Genomic DNA, 10,255 nt, shown 5'->3' with positions numbered 1-10,255 from the left:
TGGTAGTTCTTTCAGACCTGAATATATTCTAGGCCCAGTCCGTGTCCATGACAATGATCACATAAATAAAGAAAAAAAGAAATGGTAATATCCCAGCAACAGTGTTATTTACAGGCAATTCAGAACGGTTTTTACACTTTTCAGCACAAACTATAAGAATAAGTATGCTTCTCGTTTTATTAAGAAGGTAAAGTGCTAGTGCAATAATAAGTAAATATAAAGGAGCTCAGAGTCAATATGTTAGATATATTAAATAGGTTAATAAATTAAATTGCAGTGCAAGGTGACATATAAAATATAGCTAGTGCACTATACAAAGAACCTCAGAATAGATGGGTTAGAAATATATAATATAACAGTGCAAATTGCAGGTTAATGACATATGAAATATATATTGAAAGCAGTGTAGGGTGCGGTTTAAGGATATGTGGAGAAAGTTAATTAGAATAAATTAAAATAAATAAATAGTGCTCGGTTGATTAGCAGTGTAGAGCTTTTCGTGAACCATGGTGGTATATCGGAGGTGTACATTGCAAATATCATTATAAGTCGGTATTAAATTGACGTCATTTATTTAACATTACAGTACCCAATCTTCCCAGGTAGTCTCCTTTCCTGGTACTGATCAGGCCCAAGCACTGCTTAGCTTCCAAGATCAGACGAGATTGGGCGTACCAGTGTGGTTTGACTGTACGCGAAAAGGATTAGACATCATAATACCACGTGATTTATTCCTTTATTTTAGTGAACAGTGATTAACTAAATACATACATCTATTTCGTGAAGTGAGGGAAGAATAAGGAAGAATAAGGAACATAAAAGGAGCAAAAAAAGGGGGAAAAACTGAGTATTTTTAGGATACTGCACCTCATAGGAAAGGTGCAATTTCGTATCCTTCATTTAGGCCAACTGGATGTAGAGTCTGCAACTGGAAAATCCAGTACATTTCTCGGCTTGAAAGTTTGTTTCCAAGGTCTCCTCCTCTCTCGCCCAGGTAAACGTGTTCAATGGCCTTGAAAGTAAGGTCCTCTGGATTAGAGTTATGTGCAGATACAAAGTGTCGGGAGACTGCGTAGCTTTCAACTTTGTTCTTGATATTCCTTATATGTTCCTGGATCTGTATTTTGAGGGGTCTCTTTGTCTTTCCCACATACTTCATTTTGCAGGTGCACTCCACCTGCAAAATGAAGAAAGACTTATGCGACACAGAATTGAAACCGTTAAAGGAAAAGAACATGAAGAATCGTGAATGTGAAGCCTTGAAAAAAACTACAGAAAAGCAACAACCTAGTTATAAAACAGGCTGACAAAGGGGGTGGATTAGTTATCATGGACCACGATGCCTACACAAAGGAGGCACTAAGGCTCTTGGGAGAAACAAAATCCTATACAATGCTTCAAAGCGATCCGAAAGAAGTCTTTGTGGAAGAACTGAGTACGTTACTTTTACAGGGCCTAAGAAATGACGTGGTAACCAAAGAAGAATTTCAATATCTCATGCAATCTAATCCAATTACCCCCATCTTTTATTTCTTGCCAAAAATACATAAATCCTTAACCAATCCACCTGGTCGCCCAATAGTGGCAGGTATAGGCTCACTGACTGCCAATTTATCAGAATATGTCCATGTATTTCTGAAAAATTATGTGAAAGATCTCCCATCCTTCTTGAAAGATACGACTTCAGTACTCAACCTATTGAACACGATGGAATGGAAGGACACTTACATATTTGCTACAGTGGATGTCCAATCCCTGTATACATGCATCGAACTTTCTAAAGGCGTAGCCGCATGCAGGGAATTTTTAGATAGTGATCCATCTTTGACCAGCACTCACAGAAATTTTATATGTGATCTTATGTATTTTATCTTGAGCCACAATTAATTTAAATTTTTAAACCAGTTCTATCTACAATGCTGCGGTACAGCGATGGGGACGATATTTGCCCCAAGTTTTGCAAACCTTTTTATGGGATGTTGGGAGAGAACACAGGTCTACAACATAAGTGCTTTTAAGAAAAATGTGGTATTTTATAAACGATACATTGACGATATTTTAATCATCTGGGATGGCACGACTGAAGCTTTTAATGAATTTTTAAGGACTCTGGGAGATAATGATTTAAACCTTGCCTTCACCTCGGTAACAAATGATAGATCCGTCGAGTACTTCGACCTAATTTTAACCGGAGAAGAGGGAAGGATCTCCACCAAGAATTTCATTAAGAATGTAGATATGAATAGTTACCTGCATTACCAAAGTAATCATCTGGAAAGGTGGAAGAATAACATCCCGGCCTCCCAGTTCTCAAGAATTAAAAGGAACTGTACAAGTACGAAGGACTGCGAAGACCAATTGGAGATTTACAGGAAGAGGTTTGAAGAAAAGAGATACCCAAAGCCCCTTTTAGACGAAGCACTGGAAAAAACGAGAATTCTGGACAGAGAAAAACTACTAACATATACAACCAAGGAGGAAAAGAAGGAAAGAATTGCCTTCATCACTACGTTCAGTCAACATGAAAAAGTGATCAGAAACTCCCTTAGAACTCATTGGGGAATCCTTCTAATGGATCCAGTGCTCAAAGAAATCTTACTGCCCAAACCCGAATTAATTTAAAAAAAATCTAAAAACCTTAAAGACCTCCTCGCACCTAGCATGCTGAAGGAAAGACCCACCCGGAATACCCCCATGCTGAAACGCACAGGGTCTTATAAATGTGGAAAGTGCAACATATGTAAATACTTACACCAGAACAGGAAAACTTTTAGTGATACAGAGGATAAGAAAGATTACACTATAAAGGACTTTATGAACTGTAACACATCATCTGTAATTTACCTATTGGAGTGCACCTGCAAAATGAAGTATGTGGGAAAGACAAAGAGACCCCTCAAAATACGGATCCAGGAACATATAAGGAATATCAAGAACAAAGTTGAAAGCCACGCAGTCTCCCGACACTTTGTATCTGCACATAACTCTAATCCAGAGGACCTTACTTTCAAGGCCATTGAACACGTTTGCCTGGGCGAGAGAGGAGAAGACCTTGGAAACAAACTTTCAAGACGAGAAATGTACTGGATTTTCCAGTTGCAGACTCTACATCCAGTTGGCCTAAATGAAGGATATGAAATTGCACCTTTCCTATGAGGTGCAGTATCCTAAAAATACTCAAGTTTCCACCTTTTTTTGCTCCTTTTATGTTCCTTATTCTTCCTTATTCTTCCCTCACTTCACGAAATAGATGTATGTATTTAGTTAATCACTGTTCACTAAAATAAAGGAATAAATCACGTGGTATTATGATGTCTAATCCTTTTCGCGTACAGTCAAACCACACTGGTACGCCCAATCTCGTCTGATCTTGGAAGCTAAGCAGTGCTTGGGCCTGACCAGTACCAGGAAAGGAGACTACCTGGGAAGATTGGGTACTGTAATGTTAAATAAATGACGTCAATTTAATACCGACTTATAATGATATTTGCAATGTACACCTCCGATATACCACCATGGTTCACGAAAAGCTCTACACTGCTAATCAACCGAGCACTATTTTATTTATTTTAATTTATTCTAATTAACTTTCTCTACATGTCCTTAAACCGCACCCTACACTGCTTTCAATATATATTTCATATGTCATTAACCTGCAATTTGCACTGTTATATTATATATTTCTAACCCATCTATTCTGAGGTTCTTTGTATAGTGCACTAGCTATATTTTATGTCACCTTGCACTGCAATTTAATTTATTAACCTATTTAATATATCTAACATATTGACTCTGAGCTCCTTTATATTTACTTATTATTGCACTAGCACTTTACCTTCTTAATAAAACGAGAAGCATACTTATTCTTATAGTTTGTGCTGAAAATTTTAAAAACCGTTCTGAATTGCCTGTAAATAACACTGTTGCTGGGATATTACCATTTCTTTTTTTCTTTATTTATGTGATCGTTGTCATGGACACGGACTGGGCCTAGAATATACTCAGGTCTGAAAGAACTACCAAAAGATGGCCGCCACATTATGGAACTCAATGGTCTTAATCCCAGCAAAGATGGCCACCGCCTTACTAATCTCTGGAGACAGAACCCTCCTGCACACTATGATACCTGCCAGGGACAGCCGTGGATGCAAGCGCAGACGATCTCCTGGGAGCCGTCGCGTGCGCAGACGCGGACCGGAAGTGTGACGGAAATGACGAAGACGCGACACCCGTTACCGGAAGTGTGGCGGAAATGCCGCTACTACACATTATTTATGGACTTTAGAGTGCTTTTTTTACTCGTTTATGTCTTATGCAATCATTGACTCTGCTCTTAATGGTCAGCCCACATTATTGTTATTTTATGTTCTCATACACTGCACTAAAAAGTACTTTAAAAACCTGTAACACTTTAATTGCATCATGTGACCATCTGTGATGTCATAACCCCTTTACTAAGTAGTTTGGCTATAAATAGACAGGAAGGATCATTGTGTCCCTACCCTTTGAAGAAGTCTGATGAGACGAAACACGTTGGGTTTCCTGCACTAACCCCCTGCTGTTTTCTAAAGCTAAGTTGATCTCCTTATCCTTTTAATATTTTAATATTTTCTTGGTCCATATTTTTATGTTTTTTATGTACTTTGTGTAACTTTTTTACTCTCATATATTAAATATTTTTTTATACATATATATTTTGGCTTTTAACCATTTCTTAGCAACACTGAGCGCCGAACCCCATCTATCCTTTTTTATATATATATATATATATATATATATTTTCTATGCTCTCACAGATTCTTATGTGGCGTAAACTTTCATTTCTTGTGTATTTTAATCTAAAGACAGCATAGTTGAAATAGATTACACAGAGTTTTGTGTTTCACTGTTACACTTGTGGTCTCAGATTTTTATGCCCAGAGCAATTCAGTTACAGCAGTTTTCCTTGAGCAGTAAATCCATGGCTAACACTCGTTACCCCATAGATTCTGTGATAAGTGCCCAAAGTTAATTGAAGATTCGAGCCTAATTGATTCCGGCCCTTAGGCGGACATGTATCAAACCTTCTAATGAGTGAAGAAATTGCCCATAGCAGTCAATAAACTTATATTAGTCATTTTATAGAATTAAATTACATGATAAATAATAGTTAAAAGCTTATTAGTTGCTATGGGCAACTTCTCTACTTGTCCACTCTTTAGAAGGTTTGATACATTACCCCCTCAGATCTACTTTTGCTCTTCTTGCCTTACATAATAGAATAGCTATCACACAATGTAACAGTAACCTTATAGTGCTAGTCATTGCATTTATTAAAATCGTATATGTGATCTTTTAATGCAGCTTATGGATTTCGCTGTAATCTCTTTACTGTCTGGGAAACATCTCAATCTGTTCATGTAATTTCTTCTTATTTTTCTGAGGAAAGGCTCCTCACGTTATCGGTGACTGATTGTTTTCCATATCGGAGGGCCATCTATTGTACACAGACTGGAAAATTTGTATTCACAAACAGGTTTATAGGCTGCTTGCTTGTTGAGAAGCATCTGAGAAATTCCAGGTCATATGGGCTTACTCACTTGCCTTCCTACAAGCCCAGCATTAAAAGACACAAAGGCAGTAACAGCATAGACAAAATGGTCGGCAATGCATACAGGTGAAGCTCAGAAAATTAGAATATTGCGCAAAAGTTCATTTATTTCAGTAATTCATCTTAAAAGGTGAAACTAATATTATATAGACTCATTACATGCAAAGTGAGATATCTCAAGCCTTTACTTGTTATAATTGTGATGATTGCGGCTTACAGCTTAAGAAAACCCCAAATCCAAAACCTCAGAAAATTAGAATATTACATAAAACCAATAAAAAAAGGATTTTAAATACAGAAATGTCGGCCCTCCGAAAAGTATGATCATGCATATGTATTCAGTACTTGGCTTGGACCCCTTTTGCATGAATTGCTGCCTCAATGCGGCGTGGCATGGATTCTGTCAGCCTGTGGCACTGCTGAGGTGTCTTTAAAATCCTTTTTTTATTGATTTTATGTAATATTCTAATTTTTTGAGATTTTGAATTTGGGGTTTTCTCTTACGCCCTAGAGTATACTGGGGTCCATGGGTTATAGACGGGTCCACTAGGAGCCATGGGCACTTTAAGAATTTGATAGTGTGGGCTGGCGCCTCCCTCCATGCCCCTCCTACCAGACTCTGTTTAGAAAATGTGCCCGGCGGAGCCGGTCACACGTGGGAAGCTCCTGAAGAGTTATCTGCATTTATTTTTTATTTTCAGGCAGGTCTGGTTGGCACCAGACTGCCGGCTCCGTGGGACTTAGGGGGGATGGCCCAACCTCCCTAGGGTTAATGGTCCCGTTCTCCGACACTGAGGGTCCTATTCGCAAGCCCCACCACCGCGAGCGTACAGACCATCAGCACGCCGCCTCCCCTAACAGAGCCAGAAGAGTGGTGAGTACGTGGCCGGCTTCCCGGTTAGCTGGTCGCCGGCTGTAATGGTGGCACAAGGGTAGGAGCACAGCGCTGACATGCAGGCTGTGCTCCAGGCTTCAGAGACACTGTGACCGCTGTGAGAGGCAAGCTGAAGCCACTAATGATACCCACACTGGCAGTACACTACTGGGGTTTATACCCACTGTAGAACAGAATATTTACCTCAGCCAATATAAAATCTCAGGAAGACTGCGTGCCATACACAGGCAGATTGTCCTGTGGAGAAGCACAGCTCCTCCACAGGACTCCAGAACACCTCAACGGTACCAGGGGGTCATAGCAGGGGAGGGGGGGGGGGGGGGGTGGAGCAATATTTGGTGTACTAAGCCCTATTAAGGATACTTAATTTGCAACTCAGATGAATTTGTTCTTTAGCTACAGGGGCGCTGTGGGGCTGGCTTCATTACACTCTGTCGCTCCCTGGAAGGGCTCTGTGTGGATTAACTGTGCTTTTAACCTATATTCCTGTGTGTGTGTTTGTGTGTTCTTTCACATTTACTATGTCAAAAGAGTGTGTATCATGCACAGCAGAGTGTTTTTGTCAATCTGAGGGATCACTGCAGTGTACTCAGGGTAGTACACATTCTCAGGCTAGTGGATCTGAACCAGTATGGTTAGATTCATTAAAGGGGATGATTTCAAATATTTAGAATAAATTTTCCCAAAATGAGGAGACGCAGTACTTGAGGTCATCAATAGTTTACCTTATGAATAGAGATTCAGTGGTCATTCCATTGCCATTTGACCACAGAAACATACTCTGGCCCAGATCATGCAGGCTGATACTGATGATGATGTATCAGACCCAGAGGAGGGTGAGGTGGACTCGGGAGGGGGGGATGCAGCTTTGTCACAGGGTATACAGGCCCTGATAGAAGCTATTAGAGATGTCCTGCACATTCCTGATAAGGTGTCAGAGGATGAGGAGGAATCTTATTTTAATGTGAAAAAGAAATCCTCAGCTACTTTCCCTGCATCTAAGGAATTAAATTAGCTAATGAAGCAACTTGGGTAAGTCCTGAAAAGAAGTTTCATGTCCCAAAACGGATACTCACATCCTTCCCGTTTCCTCGGGATGATAGGAAAAAATGGGAAAACCCACAGATAGTTGATGCATGGTTTCTAGACTGTCACGTAAGATAGTTTTACCTGTTCCTAGGGCAGCTTACTTGAAGGATGCTGCAGACCGCAAGATTGAGACCATTCTCAAATCTCTGTACACAGCTGAGGCGATGGCCCAGAGACCCACTATAGATTGTGCATGGATCTCTAGGGCCATTGCAAAATTGTCAGGTAATCTAATTGACGGGTTAGATTCCTTATCCGGGGGGAGATAATTTTACTCCTACAGCATATACAAGATTCTGCAAACTTTATGGTGGAGGCCATAAAGGAAATTGGTTTACTCAATGCACGCACCACTGCCATGGCAGTATCAGCACGCAGGGGCTTGTGGCTACACCAGTGGACTGCGGACCCGGATTCCAGGAAAGGCGTGGAAAGTCTACCTTTCACAGGTAAAGCCCTTTTTGGAGATGAACTGGATACATGGATATCCAAGGCTATGGCGGTTAACTCTACATACCTTCCTTCCGCAGCTTCCCCGGCTAGAAAATCCTACACTGCTCCAACTCTGCAGTCCTTTCGGACAGCGAAGTTTAAAACCAAAACCAAAAGGTTCTTCTGCGGCCTTCAAAGGCAATAGAGGTAAACCCAGAAAACCAGCAACTGCAGGTTCACAGGAACAAAACCCCGGTTCTGCTTCCTCTAAGCCTTCAGCATGATGGTGGACTGCACTGCCTGGAGGACAGGCAGGTGGTTACCCGTTTAAGATTCTTCAGTCACATATGGGACACGTCATGCCAGGATCCCTGGGTCAAAGATCTTATAGCCCAGGGCTACAGACTGGAGTTTCAGGAACTCCCACCTCACAGATTCTTCAAATCAAGCTTACCAGCTTCTCAAGAAGCAAGTATGACTTTACAGGAAGCAATTCAAAAACTGATACAGACTCGGGTCATTGTTCCAGTTCCGCTTCAGCTGCAAAACCAGGGTTATTATTCCAACCTGTTTGTAGTACCGAAATTGGACAGTTCGGTAAGGCCCATTTTAAATCTCAAGTCTTTTAACCTGTACTTCATCAAGTTCAAGATGGAGTCTCTGAGAGCGGTGATCTCAGGTTTGGAGGAGGCCGCCTCATCAGGCTTATCTAAGGTTTGCCTTACAGGACTGTCACTACCAGTACCAGGCCCTGTCATTTGGCCTCTCTACGACACAGAGGGTGTTCACCAAGGTAATGGCAGAGATGATGTTTCTCCTCCGCAAACAGGGAGTGAACATAATTCCATACCTGGAAAATCTGCTGATAAAAGTACCATCCAGGGAGAGGTTGTTAGACAACATTGCCCTCTCAACCCAACTACTCCAGGATCACGGGTGAGTTCTGAAACTACCAAAATCTCATCTGGAACCAACACAGAGGCTTCCGTTCCTGGGGATGATACTGGATACGGGTCATAGAAGGAATTCCTGGGATGTTCTGAAACCAACATGGATATCGGTGCGTCTATGCATTTGCCTTCTGGGGAAGATGGTAGCCGCCTACGAGGCGCTACAGTACAGAAGGTTCCATGCAAGACCCTTCCAACTGGATCTGTTGGACAAGTGGTCCGGATCGCATCTGCACATGCACCAGCGGGTTAGTCTGTCCCCAAAAGCCAGGATTTCTCTTCTGTGTTGGCTTCAGACTTCTCACCTGACCGAGGGCCAAAGGTTCGGGATTCAAAATTGGATTCTGCTAACCACAGACGCAAGCCTCAGAGGTTGGGGAGCAGTCACCCAAGGGGAACAGTTTCAAGGAAAATGGTCAAGTCAGGAAGCCATTCTTCCGATCAACATTCTGGAACTAAGGGCCATATACAACGCCCTTCTACAGGCATCGCATCTTCTTCTAGAGCAAGCCATTCAAGTTCAGTGGACAATGTGACGGCTGTAACATACATAAACCGACCAGGCAGAACGAAGAGCGGAGCAGCAATGTCAGAGGTAACAAGGCAGAAAGACACACTGTGGCGTTGTCCGCAATCTTCATTCCGGGAGTAGACAACTGGGAAGCAGACTTCCTCAGCAGACACGACCTCCACCCAAGGAGAGTGGGGCCTTCACCTGGAGGTGTTCGGGTGCGTGACACGTCGGTGGGGAATTCCACAAATCAACATGATGGCCTCTCGTCTCAAGAAGCTCAAGCTGTATTGTTCCAGGTTGAGAGACCCACAAGCGGTGGACGCTCTGGTGAATCCATGGGTCTACCAGATGGTGTACGTGTGTCCACCACTCCCATTGATCCCAAAGATTCTCAAAAGAATAAAAAGGGAAAAAGTTCAAGCAATTCTCATTGCTCCGGGCTGGCCAAGAAGGGCCTGGTATGCAAATCTACTGGAGATGCTCCTAGAGGACCCGTGGGCTCTATCTCTTCGCGAGGACCTTCTTCAACAGGGGCCATTCGTCTATCCAGACTTACCACGGCTACATTAGACGGCATGGAGGTTGGGCGTCAAATTCTAGCTCGGAAAGGGATCCCGGATAGGGTTATTCCAACCCTAATCCAAGCCAGAAATGGGGTAACGTCTAAATATTTGGAAAAAATACGTCTCTTGGTATGAGAACAGGATATTTCCTGCGGTGGAAGTTCAACTGGGACGTTTTCTCCTTTTTCTGCAGTCAGGTGTGGATGTGGGCCTACGTTTCGG

General features: G+C 42.1%; 2 pseudogenes; one reads left to right on the top strand and one right to left on the bottom strand.

Moving 5' to 3' along the window:
- Positions 1–577: 577 nt before the first annotated feature.
- Positions 578–696, bottom strand: LOC134930436 (5S ribosomal RNA; annotated as a pseudogene).
- A 2,631-nt stretch (positions 697–3,327) lies between these two features.
- Positions 3,328–3,446, top strand: LOC134930500 (5S ribosomal RNA; annotated as a pseudogene).
- Positions 3,447–10,255: the final 6,809 nt, after the last annotated feature.

The sequence above is a fragment of the Pseudophryne corroboree genome, chromosome 5 (genome assembly GCF_028390025.1).
Source record: "Pseudophryne corroboree isolate aPseCor3 chromosome 5, aPseCor3.hap2, whole genome shotgun sequence".
Lineage (NCBI taxonomy): Eukaryota > Metazoa > Chordata > Amphibia > Anura > Myobatrachidae > Pseudophryne > Pseudophryne corroboree.
The sequence above is the reverse complement of the archived record's forward strand: the minus strand, read 5'-3'. Positions and strand labels throughout refer to the sequence as shown.